The 13,182-nt window shown below is 47.0% G+C and overlaps 1 protein-coding gene across 2 annotated transcripts in view; it reads left to right on the top strand.

Annotated features, from left to right (window-relative positions):
• Positions 1 to 13,182, top strand: part of ESF1 (ESF1 nucleolar pre-rRNA processing protein homolog) — a 906,650-nt gene that overhangs the window by 8,862 nt on the left and 884,606 nt on the right. The window contains exon 1 of one of the 2 annotated variants that reach the window (XM_069608339.1): positions 9,486 to 9,506. The exons of the other annotated variant lie outside the window; for it this stretch is intronic. The gene's annotated coding sequence lies outside the window, so the exon portion shown is untranslated. Of the gene's footprint in view, positions 1 to 9,485; positions 9,507 to 13,182 lie in introns of those variants that run through there. 2 annotated transcript variants of the gene reach the window in all.

The following is a 13,182-nucleotide window of genomic DNA, read 5'->3' as shown; positions in this document are numbered from 1 at the left end:
CTTGAAAGGTTTGATCCATATAGTTTCTGTTCTGTTTGTTAGGAAGGATCGATCGTAAGGCTAGGTTGGTGATTCCGATTTCTTCCAATCTCCTGATGAGGATGTTGTGGTTAACTGTATCAAATGCTGCAAAGAGATCTAGAAGTATCAGAGCAGTGCTTTTGTCTGAGTCAGTGTTTGCTTTTAGATCATCCCAGATTGACAGTGCTGTTTCTGTTCCTCTTATTGGTCTGAAACCTACTTGCGCCTGGTCCAATAGCTGGTGTTCTTCTATTAATTCTTGGGTTAGTCTACAGATGTATGTTTTTAGTAGTTTTGCTGGGTGCAGGATGTTGGAGATCGGTCTGTAATTCGAGAGTTCCTCCACATTTCCTGCTGTGTCCTTGAGGAGCGGCTTGATGTATGCCAATTTGAAGGATTGCATCACTTTCCCTGTTGCAGTTGAGTGGTTGAAGAGGTTTCTGTAATAATCCATGGGTGTTCTTGTGTGAGGATTGATTTGTATATGTCCATGGGGGAGCCTGTTTTGTTGCTTTTGTTTTTCAGTTTGACGAATGTCTCTGCTGTTATTTGGGGCAAGCTTCGGTGTGTGTACATGCGTTCCTCATACGGGTGGGTGGGTTGCATATTGCGGTCGCATGGTGTACTTTGTATGGTCTGTTGGATGGTGGCGATTTTGTTTTCGAAGTGGTCTGCAAGGTCGTTGCATAGTCTTTTTGATGGTGTCGGAAGATCTAGCCCTCGCAACAATACAGAAACGAAGAGCCCTACGTCCACTGACACTGTTCCTTCGTGATCAACATGTCAAATATTGGTGGCTATTTCCAACTACGCTTCAGTTTACCTACAAAGGGGTCCCCCGAACGATTGGGCACCTGGAGGATGCCAAAATGATACTGCATCCAACCTCACTTGAACTCGAAGAAAACCCCTCCCTTAGCTCTCCTGGTGGTACTGCAGATAACTCCCCCCGAAACCGAGACGAGTGGCATGGACTAAAGTCCAGAAGGGCCGGAAATTCAAATGTTGCATCTGCAAGACCTAGTGGTCTGGAAAAGTGGGGAATACAAACATGCAGTCCCTACATCACGCCCGTTCGCTGGTCCCTGATGTTGGGCACACAGGTACTGCAACGCAAGGAAACGCACAACCAATGCCCGACTCCGAGGTGAATGTCGCCTGTAAACCATTGGAATGATTTTACTGCAACCCTGTTGCAGTTTGTTGAGGGCTTTGTGAGCAAAACATTTTCGATACCCTCTAAGTTTATAGTTGTAGCTTCAAGTTTGAAGCCTAAGTTAAAACCTTGTTTGCACCACGAAGCCAGGAGAAAGGATAACATGAATGGCGACTGATCCACACTTGACCCCCCCCACCCTCCACCTCACTTGAAGGACATAGGCGTACCAGAGGAACCCCCACCACACCAGATGCTGAACTTTATTTCATGGAACACAAAATGCTTGAACGCCCCCTCCAAACGGAAATCGGTCTTGCAGCGCCTTCTGGACTTGGAAGGGTCAGTGGTTTTCCTGCAGGAGATCCACTTGCTGCCAATTGACTTTACTCGTCTCTGCCACCAGCAATTCCCCCATCAATATATGGCCTCCAGTGGAGCTAAAAAAGGGGGGACAGTGGTTCTCCTGACCAAGGGAACCCATTTCATGGCACTTGAAACACTATCCTGCCCTGAGGGACGGTACTGGGCAGTCAATGGCCTCATATTTGGACAACTCTATTCACTTATCTCGGTCTATGCCCCTAATGAAGTACAGGAATCGTTCTATGCAGCACTGAATGACAAACTACTCTCATTCGTGGAGGGCCAGATAGTCCTCGGAGGAGACTTCAATGGGGTTCCAGACCCCCTATGGGATAAATCGCACTCGCCAGACCCCAGAGACTTTAAGATTGCTGCTGGTCTCCTCCACTTCTTCCGCTCTATGGGGATTGTGGACGCCTGGATCATCCTACACCAAGGTGTGAAGGATTTCTCCTTTTTCTCACATGTGCACCGAACATTCTCCCGGATAGATCTTCTGCTAACCACCCCACCGATCTTCACCTTTGTGGACGAAGTAATAATAGGTACAACGGTATTCTCGGACCATGCCCAGTTAGGTTAACCTTAAGAGCGCACAATCCGGACCCACCTCCTCGACGCTGATGGAACTTATACGACCTGCTCTTCAATGACATGTCTCTGAGGGACTTCATAGCCAGAGAACCCGACTGAGCTGGCGAATACCTGGGATGCTATGAAGCCTGTGGTTAGGGGCAAACTGATTGCCCATGGAGCAGCATACCATAAACAGAAGCGACAGGTGCGCATGAAACTGGAAGAGGAGATCCGGGACGCCGAAATGTGTCATAAACAGGCTGGACGCCTAAAACCTATCGAGCATTGCAGATGGCCCAGAAGAAACTAGAGGCCCACTACACAGATGAAACAGCACACACGCTGGCCAAAACTAAACAAAGTTACTATGCCAAAAACAACAAGGCGAACAAACCTTTGGTGCACAAGTTTTTTTTTTTTTTTTGAAAATTTTTTTTATTTTGAAAAATAAACAATACAAACCAAACTTGCAGCATTATTTACAATAAACTTGTGAATATCAATTAACGCTCATTACTGCTCCCCAAATCCCCCCCCCCAAGAGCTTATTTGCATTTCTAGTTCTGTATCCACTGCGTGTGGCTGGGTATTGCTTCCTTCCGAAGCTGCAGGATCCACTACTGTGCCAAACAGCCCTGTTATTAACATTCTCCAAGCCATCAGGTTACCTACATCTTCTTCCCCGCAATTGCTACATGCCTCCTGCCACACCACCGTTTCAGACCTTTGGTGCACAAGTTAGCGAAAACAAGGAGTAGAAATACGATCATAGGCCTGCGGGACTCACAAGGCCACATCCACTATGAGGAACATGCAAAACTGCAGCTGGCCGCCGCCCACCTTTCCTACACTATGACAGCACTGCCCCGTGACCAAACGGTGCAAAGGGACTACTTTCGAGATGCCACCCTTCCACGGTTGCGGGAAACCGACAGGGAGGAACTAGACGCTCCCATCACAGGTGAGGAAGTGGAAGAGGCCATAAAATCTCTGAAACCCAGGGCTCCGGGACCAGATGGCTTTACAACCCGGTTCTACAAAATGTTCTGCCCGCAACTGTCTGCTCCTCTGACAGCTCTTTTTAATTCCTTTGGTGCTTCGGGCTCCGTCGCCCCGTCCATGTAGGAATCAATAACTGTCCTGCTGCTTAAGCCCGGTAAAGACCCGAGGGATCATTGCTCTTACAGACCTAGCTCTTTATTAAATATCGATTCCAACATCTACTCAAGACACCACAGACAATATCCAAAGAGCTCTTAATTTGATAGACATAGCGGCCCAAGACTCCCATAAATTAGCCCTGCTAGCCCTAGATGCCTCCAAGGCCTTCGACAAAGTGGACTGGTCTTTCCTAAGACTTACATTTGAGGCCTTCCACTTTGGCCCCGGCTTCCGTGACATGGTCCTAGCCAACCACCACTCTCCCAAAACCCTGCTCTGGGTTAACCAGAATTTGTCGGGGCCCTTCCCTTTGTACTGTGTCACCAGACAAGGCTGCCCTTTGTCCCCACTCCTATTTGCTCTAGTAATGGAGCCATTTGCCCAACAAGTCCGAAAAGACCTGCAGATCAAAGGTCTGTCGATAGGAGCCTCGCAACATAAGGTCTTGCTTTACGCAGACAATGTGCTACTGTCCTTGACAGAAATCCACTCCTCTTTGTCGTCCTCCCTCACAGAACTGCACAGATTTAGGGAGGTTGCAGGTTTTGCCATTAACTTTGGGAAATCGGCGGCCCTGGGGATAGGACTGAATTCTGGTGATTTAGAGGGCCTTAAACCCTGTGCCCGATTCAACGGAACACCAAATCCATCCCTTATCTTGGGGTCTAACTCCCGGGCAGTCCAAAAGATGTATTCCCATTGCAGTATTTTAAAGATGTTGTGTCCAAAACCGGATATGCAGGGGTAGGAGCCTACCTCGGTGGAATCAGTCAAGAAGAATAGAGAAATGGGACACATTAGATAATCAGATGTGACACCATAGAACTATGAATCCAATGCATAGATTGAGGCAAAAATGAATGAGCATATAATCAAGCCAATGGAACTAATGAGATAATGTCACTATTTTCTCCCTACCCCAACCAATCCTCCCCAACACCAACCCTGATTTTCTGTCTTGCACTATAACACAATGTACACTGTACATAAATAATTAAATGTTCATCTGTTATTTACGTTTTTATGAAATGCAGTGATTAGACAAACAGCCTGGGCTAATATGAACATAAAAAAATAAAAGAAAAACAGCAAATTTACAGGTTGTCTGGTACATCCTTAAGAGTATAAGTGGCCTATTGTTTAAACCATTTTGCTGTCGCTCTGCGTGATGGAGTAAAAGGTTTTTCTTTGGCAATCTCGTCTATTGTTGTTATGAAGTAGTTATATTTTTTTGGTTCAGGTCAGCTTCGTCCATAGTTGTTGCTTCTGGTTTACTGATTTCCAGTAGATCAGTTAGGTTTCAATTTTTGATGGTCCTCCAGTTTCTTTTCATGATAGTCGGCAGATTGTCCTGTTGCTTGATTATTGGTGTGGCCAGCTTGAACACGAAAGGGATGATGAGGTGGTCGAGCCATAGCCTGGTGGTGCTGCTGTGGTGGTGCTGTAGTAATGAGACTTATGTTGGTGAGGATTGCGTCTAGTGTGTGTCCTGCCGTGTGGTTTGCTCCTTTGACTAGTTGATATAATTTCATTGTTTCCAGGTGTTTGGCTAATGATTTTTGTGTAGTTGTGGTTTCTTCCTCGAACCAGATCTTCAAGTCACTGATGATAATTAGGTGATCCTGCTTGATGGCTATGTTGGTGATTGCTTCCGTGAAGGCGTCTACGAAGGTCGCATCATAAGTCCACAGTCTGTATACCAGAATGAATTTCAGGTTTGTTTTGGGGTCTGTTGAGAGGCAAAGGATTAGTGTTTTGCAATTTTTGATGTTAAGGGGGTCTTCCAGTTTAATGTCCATGTGTTCCTTGTGGGCTATTGCCAGTCCCCCACCACTTTGTTAGTAATTGCAGGGCCTTTTGGTAACAACGAAGCCCAAGTGCCGTTTCCTGTTCTGTACATCCATGGCTCTGTAGGTCAGGTAGGTCGGGGCAACATAGCCCAAGTTTCAGAGCTGGAGGGTGCTGGAGCCTGATCAGCTCATTGGTGTTGCAACACTGGAGCACACAGAACTGTCTGGTGTCACGGTCCTGCACCGCTCTTGGCTGCTGTCATGCCTCGCTCACCTGTAATGCTCCGTTCCCCTTCTTTTGTGATCAGGAATCCGTATGCTGTTAGATCGACGGCTAAACCATTCTACACGAAGTGGAGGTTCTTTAAAAGACTCCCTGCAAAACGTTTTTGATTCCAGCATTAGGTCACGTGCTACTTTGGTTTAGATTATCACGTGCTTTCTTTGAAAGTATTTAGGTGCTTCTGATCGTGGATTCTATTCGCCCGATTCGCAGTGAGCCTGCGTTCTGTTTCAGTCCCTTGCAAAGCTTCGTGACTCTTCTGTGCAAGTCATATCTTTTTGGACTTTGTTCTATGTCCAGTTTCCATACGGCATTCATTGCATGTCCGCCGCTGCATCCAGGCTGCTCTCTGCAGCGTTTCCAGTAATGGCGGTTCTCCACTTGTAAGCCGTGTTACGCTGCTTGCAAGCCCGCCACAACCAGGTTTCTCTCTGCGGCATTTCCAGCAATAGCGGCTCTCCACGTGTATTCCATGTCACACCGCTTTCCAGTTATTCCTCGCCAGCTGAACAAAGACATTAACAGAGGTATTCTTCCTCATTCTACACTGCGGCATTGTTTCTGAACTTATATTCTTTTCATATTACTTTTCAAGGTTGTATTTAAAGAAGAACACTTCCCTATAGTTCCAGAATCAATTATTTGGGTGACAATTAACCTGTACTGAATATTATTTGCCTTGAACATTCTGAAGAAGACAAAACCTTTGGTGTTGAATTTAGTGCACAGAACTAGAGGACGCTTTCCAGTGTGCATCAACCCGGCACTAGTGCGACCCTCGTGCCGTTCGGGTTTAGTATCCTACTAACTTCCCTTTACCTTGTAGTTGTGTTCTATTTGGTGACTTTCGCCTTGGATTTCTTTTGGACCTTGGAACATCATATAACTACATTATTCAGGTTATTGGGTAATTAACTAGTGAGATACCCATGTCTGATTCATTGGGTTGAATTCTTACCTGAATATTTCTATCATAGAGATTGGAGCTTGTGTTCTTACTTCACCCTTTCAATTGATTCCTCGCTCTGGCTGTATTTCATATCGGACAGTGGGTGGAATCAATGGAAAGGTTTTCACCCTGAGGATTCGACATTGAAGTTAGAAGACCTCATCAGGATACTGTATCCTTTTATGTTACACCTGTCTCCTTAGTTGGTAATTTCATAGATTCTGAGGGCGGCATGTCAGCTGCTGCTGCTCAGAGCAGGTTTGGACATTGACACCTTTTTGATGTGTGCTCCTGCTCGGGCACCCTCGTTGTCCTGCCAGCGGGACACCTTTCCCCTTTGGCACCCTCATTGTCATGTCAATGAGGGGGCCGAACGGGAGAGGTGTTCCTCTACAAATGTCCCAGTCTGATTCTTGGAAGAGCTGTTGGGTTGCAAGCTGCCCCTGGCTCGTCTCCCCAAAATGATGACTCTGAGGCGGGTGAGGGAAGTTTGCTGGGACACAAAACCATACAGATGCTACCTGCCCAAGGCTAGGCAATATTTAAAGAAACATTTTCATTACCTCAACCTCCCCCTTCCTTGTCACAGTATGTACTTTTGAGGTACAGCCTCAATGGTCCGGAGTCTTCCTTATCCAAATTAATGTTCAGCACATCCCTCTAGAAGGTATATGTCACATCTCTCCGATGGTCGCTCTAACATCGTTGGAGGAGAATTCATGCTAAGGGAAGTGAATCCCGCATCGTGAGAATGTAAAGTGAACTATATATCTGGCAAACGTGAAACCCGGTTTGAGGGATGCCTGTGAGTTGGGGTGAATACTGTGTAGACAAGAGTGAACCCGGCCGAGGGTTGTCCGCATTGGGAAGTTGCAAGCTGCATTTGAAAGGCCGTAGTGAACCCGACGGAGGGAGGCCCAAGTTGCAAGAAGGAAGCGAGCCCAGCAGAGGGAGATCCAAAGGGCAGAGAGCAATCGCCCAAGGTACAGGATTACTGAAGGAACTTTTGTTTGTTGTTTTGAGCCATCAGGCCTTCTAAGGCAAGAGACTTTGCAGCGAAGAGACTTGGCCCTTGAAGGTTCTGATATCATTGAAATGGAATTGTGAGCCTCGTGCTGGAAAGGCCCAGGAGTGTGCTCTGCTCAGAAGTCTTGCCTTGTCCCGTGCTAAAAACATGGGGAAGGTAGACCCAACCATACCATCCTGACTTATCATTTTGTGAACACTTTTTTCTTTTCTGGTGAACATTATCCCACATTCATCTTTTTGTAATTTAGTTGTAAGGATTGGCAATAGGTTTTTTAGTCTAGGCCCTTTTTATTTGACTAGGTGCCACTAGGACTGCCTTATTAATATTTGATGGTCGTAGCTTGCTCCCATCTTAGATTTATGTTTAGATTAGGCGTTTATCTCACCCATTATAAAGTTCAATGAACACCCTGGAACTGTGATCACTTGTGTCTGTCTTTACTATTGCTACCATGAGTTCCTTACCGTATACATGAGTCCAAAAGGCAGTACATTCTCGGGAACAAGGATTGTGCGTTAATCGTAATCCTGATGTGGAGTTATGGCTCTTCTTTTAGGTTTTAATAAGACATCTTGGAAGTCTTGATAGTGGGGAGGAACCTCATGTAGCTCGGGTAGAGTTTAGTTACTCCGGGGACGTTTTCTGAAATTCTCTCCAGTATCCCTGTGACATACGCTAAATAAAACTGGGAGGTGAATGAAGTGCCAGGCCACCCAATTTATCGAAGGATTGTTTGTTTCTAAACAGGGGAGGCCCACGGTTATGGGGAAATGGGGTCAGGATCAAAAGAGATGTGTTCATGTTAATCACCAAGGGACATGTAAGTCGTGGCAGGGGCGGCGGGGCTGGCCGACGGACCACAACCAAATGAACATTGGAAGGTACCATTGAGCAGCAACAAAAGAAATACTCCAGAGTCACTGTCAAAATAACCAATGTACTAACCAAACCCCTACTCCCCCTTTCCTGCTCCTCCAACATAACCATCTCGACTATACACAACTAGGGGCTAGCCACACTAGACATAGACACACCTAGAACTAATCTAATTATTGCACTTAACCACCCCTCCGAGTTTCTGGAAAAAACCCTAGAGGGAACATAACCATACACATAGTCCAATATTCCATCGACACTACACAAAAGCACAACAACACAATTCAATCCAAAACCCAACAGTATCCGCAACTCTGGACCCCCTTATGGATACAACTTACCAGTGCGCACAACCGCAACCCCACACTAACCCCATACGACCTATGCGACCCACACACCCAACACAAATACTGGCGCAGATCCAAGGCACTGAGTCCGACCCTTAGGGTTACAACAAGCGGGCCTGTCAACCAACTGCTACATGCAAAACAACGCACACAGAGGCCAGTTCCTCCTGGTTCTGAACCAATCCCATCATCCTCTCCTCACTAACACACCCTCCCTCTTCATTTCCAGAGCCACGTGAGCTCGTGGATACTGCCCTTGGGTGGCAGCAGTTTGTGGCATAAATCAACATAACATACCATAACATGGGCAAAGTTTGTGTAGTAGTATCCACATTCCCCAAGCTGAGGTTTTCCTGTACACAGCATAAACTGTGTCAGGCATGCCCTTTGCTTCACATGGAACATGAGCAGTCTTAGTCCACTCATGGTCTGTGTAGAGGCCCACTGCTCCAGAATTCGCCATCCCATGGCGTTAGCAATCATAAACATGGATCATCCCTTAGAGTTAAAGGATGAGGGGCAGGAGTTTGGACCCACACATGGTCCTGAGATAATCACTGTGTTCTCATAAATAGGAAGCAGGCTCACTTACCTTACAGGACACTCTGATCAGGTGGCACTTGTCCCCACAAAACAAAGACCAAGCTGATGCTTTGCTTCCTTTCTTCTCCTAGAGGCTGAAGCTGCCCCGATTTGCATTCTTTCCGAGAGGACGACTGCTGTGTCTCAGCCCTTCATGCAATTACCTGGGATGGTTTCTCAACCTGGCATTCCTGGGTATGGAGGTCGCACTGTGAAACCGTATCAACCATGACTGACATGGTGATCTGGCACATTATTTTTGCAAGTTCAACTTTGATGTTTTCTTGCAGGAGTCTCCTAAACAGTGTCCCCTGAGTCCTCTTCAGCCAAATCGTCTCTGCAGCCAGTTGGAAGAAACAAGTCATATAGGTCAGTACATTGGAAGACCTCTGACTGGTGGCCATAAGTGCCACTCTTGTGTTACAGATGCTATCTACAGGCTCAAACATGTATGGGTAGGCAGTCACAAAGGCCTTGTAATTGTCCAACATGGGAATCGAATCACCCACCAATGGTGAGGCCCATGATGCAGCATTGCCAGTAGATGGCTTATTATGAAGCTTACCTTGGACCTGGACATGCCCAATTGGTGGGGCTTGAAGGCAAACAGGCAGGTGTCGAGGAACTCCTTACATTTTCTTGGGGTTCCTTTTGTATGTCTTACCTCCTAACCGCACCTAAGGGAGATCCAGGGTAATGATTTTGATGATGTGATCACCTGAGACAAGGCACTGTTGACGGTCTTTGCAGTGTGTAACTGTCAATTGCGGGATGAATGGTAGCCCTTCATTTATCCTTTTTCGAGGTTGTTCAATATGACCGCTTTGTCCTGGAGGTGAAAATAAGAGTTGCAGTAAAGGTACCGGGGGGAAAAGGCTAAAAGATTACAGAAAAAAACTCCAGCAGCTGTCTGAACCCTACTCCAAGTGAAAGTGGTCCTGTAGAAAAGGGGAATGCCTGAGAAGATGGAAGAGAGGCATTTGAAAGGAAACCTAGGTTTGAGGGAACAGCAACACATAGAAGAAACAAGCATTGACAAAACCAACAGTTTGGGCTTTTGTGTAGGCATGGGCTCCACATTTTCCAGGCAATAGAATACCAGCGCTACCTGGCAATTAAAGGCAACAGCAAAATGGTGCTAGTATCTGGGCATATTATGGCAGTGCCTGGCAAATGCTTATTTAATGCCTATGCAAGAGTCAACTGTTGGCTTTGCCAGTGCTTGTTTTTAAGAAGAATTCAGTACAAGGACACATTAGTCATATTGTTTATTACTTCAACATCTGGTTTAGCTGGTTCATACCAGCAATTAAGCCTTTAACTTTCAAAAGGGTACTCTGAAACCATAAAGCTACACTGAGCTCCCAGGGTAATGTGTTTTGGGAGGCAGGGGCAGGCGTTCTCTAGGAATGGCCATTGGCACTATCCTGGTAATGGGTGGTCTGTTTGTGGGTAAATAACCAAATGGCATCCACAGGCTGTGTCCCTTCTCGCATCTTAAAACCTCTCCTTCCTTCGCTTCCCATGACAATAGTTCTGGCATGTAGTTGGTTCTGTAAGTGCCACCTAATGGCATGGAACGGGCTCAAAGTGCAGGTGCAAAGTGTTGCAGCGTGAAAGACTCGTGCCTATTTATGTCTTAGAAGGCCAGTGCCCCTTAAAATTGGAAACCATAAATTCCATTTCAGACTGGGCTAGTTAGTTCTGCCTGCCTGGCTGGTTCCATGTTAGAAAGGATTTGTGCTGTTCCAGGCGGACAGAGTGTACCATGCTTGGAGAGACGCTGCCAGTGAAAAGGCATACAAGGAAGACACGTGATTTCTGGGCAAATCGAGGGAAGAGCGCAGGCAGGTCACGTGTATATAGTGCACAGCCGAGCACGGAGAAAAGGAACCAAAGGTCTGCCATGCCTACCAGGCGAAGGCAAGATGAGTGGAGTTAGGGCGTCACCCGGGCGAGACACCAGTGTTCCTCCAGTGGGAGGGGCACAAGCAGGCAGCAAGCTGTAGCACAGTCAACAATCAACCTTCTAGTAGTGATAGGGAGTTTTACAAATGTCCACCAATAGTAGGACTTCTGAAGACTCACACTTGGGACACTGGGCTCGAACTCTTAGTATAGGCCTGAACCACCCACGTTTTGTTGCTAGCGATGACTGAGCAGCGAGGCTTATTTTAGGAGGGAGAGAGGGCTGTAGGCAGTACATAGAACTTGGGGTATACACATAGGCGAAAGAAACACTGAAACACTAAAAGTTATATAAACATAATGGTTTATTTTATATATACGCTAAGGTAAGTAATTCTTCAGAAAGGTAAGAAGTTAGGCATTATTTACAGTAAGTAAACCACTTTGTAATACTTTTAGAATGGCAGTATGCAATTCAAAGATAAGTAAAACCCTTGTAATCACTTTCAGAATATCTGTTTCAGGTAAAATTGGATGAAACAAAACCAACACTAATTTCACAGAGGCCGTGGGCTTTAGGAGTCCATCCCTATCTAGTTATGAGCGTGTCGGGGACAGATTGGAGGACAAAACAGGCAGGGCACAAGCTGTAGAAAGTTCCAGAGGAAGTCTTTGGTAGCAAGTAAAAAAGGACAGGGATTCTGAGAAGTCTCCCTGTAGGCACACAGGCATTAGGCCTGGGCAAACTCCCAAACACAAATCAGCACTCCAGCAATACAGGAGCAACAAAACAACTCTAGGTAAGTCATACCAAGAGACTCCCAGTACCTTATGTGTGAAGAAGCAGAAGCAGCACAATGCCCCCACGATGCAGCAGCAGCAGACCCGGTCACCGGATTCTTGGTCAGGCAGACGAAATAAGGGACACTGGAATGGATCTTGCAGCAGCAGTCGAGTGAAGAGGCTACAGACAATGGATTCTTCAGGGTGTTGTGATTTTGCCACCCTTTTCAGGCTACCAGTGAAGAACGATTACCGCCCCGGTCGATTCATCTCACTTTCTCGGTCCAGCACTCTGGTGAGGGACTTCAAAGAGTGGAATGTTGCCTCTGGAGGTCCAGAAGGAGTACAATAATGTTTCGGGGGGGGATTCAATCTTTGGATGTTGATGCACTGCACAGTGGCCACAGGTCCCAGGGCATTGGTGATTTGCCACCTGTGAAGGTCACAGGTCATTGTGGGATGCAGGTGTCTTCAGACTGATTGGACCCACCCGTCTAAGGGAAAGAGTCGTCCTTTTCGTCTCCTAATGCTTGGAAGAAGGGATCGGACCACAGCGATTACTCGGAGGGCATCTCTGGTCATCTGGAAGTGGCTGCAGACATCTCTCCTCGTCGATTCTTCTGTTCCAGGGGTCAGCTTGTCTTCAACCAAAAAAGTGATGGGTGGAAGGTTTTGAATAAATGTGAACCACTGGCATTGCTCTGGGCAACCTTCCACACCACTGTGTTTTAGCCCGTCCGCGCTATTGCAAAAGGGGTCCAGCCATTTGCAAATCAGTAAGGTACTGCCACCGATGGTAGCAGCCCAGCCTGAACTGCTAGGCCAGGTCCCCTCTGCACGGAAACACAAGCAACCCCTGACATGTTTCGGCCTTGTTGGGCCTACTCAGTGAGGTGCAGCTTGGTTCCCTGTGGCGCAGCGAGCACGGGACCCACGCCTGTGCATCCTATCCATGAGAGCTTACATCCAAGCCTGCGTCTCTGTGGCCTCCAACAACTCAGCCATACTTTTCAAAATCTGCAAGGAGCTGGCCAATCCTGCTGCAGTCTCCACCACTCCTTTTCCCTCCCAGGCCCTTTGCACGCCACTGGCTTCTCACTTCACCACTAAAACTCGGGACATCCTGTCCACTCTCTACTCTTCCTCTCCCACTACCACTACAGGCCCCACTTCGGCCATCTCTCCTCCTCCTTCCCTGTGTACACTCCCGACGATGTTTCTAGACAAGTCCGATCTGTGAAAGTCTCGTCAAAGCAGGTGCTCCCATGCTCCTCCAGAACCATCAAGGACCACATCGACATCCTTGCTCCAGCGTTGGCCGATTTCTGCAATCACACTTTTGCCACTGGAACTT

Source organism: Ambystoma mexicanum, chromosome 4q, assembly GCF_040938575.1.
Source record: "Ambystoma mexicanum isolate Mex_15411 chromosome 4q, UKY_AmexF1_1, whole genome shotgun sequence".
In the NCBI taxonomy this organism is placed as follows: Eukaryota; Metazoa; Chordata; class Amphibia; order Caudata; family Ambystomatidae; genus Ambystoma; species Ambystoma mexicanum.
This window is presented reverse-complemented; position numbering and strand designations above follow the sequence as displayed.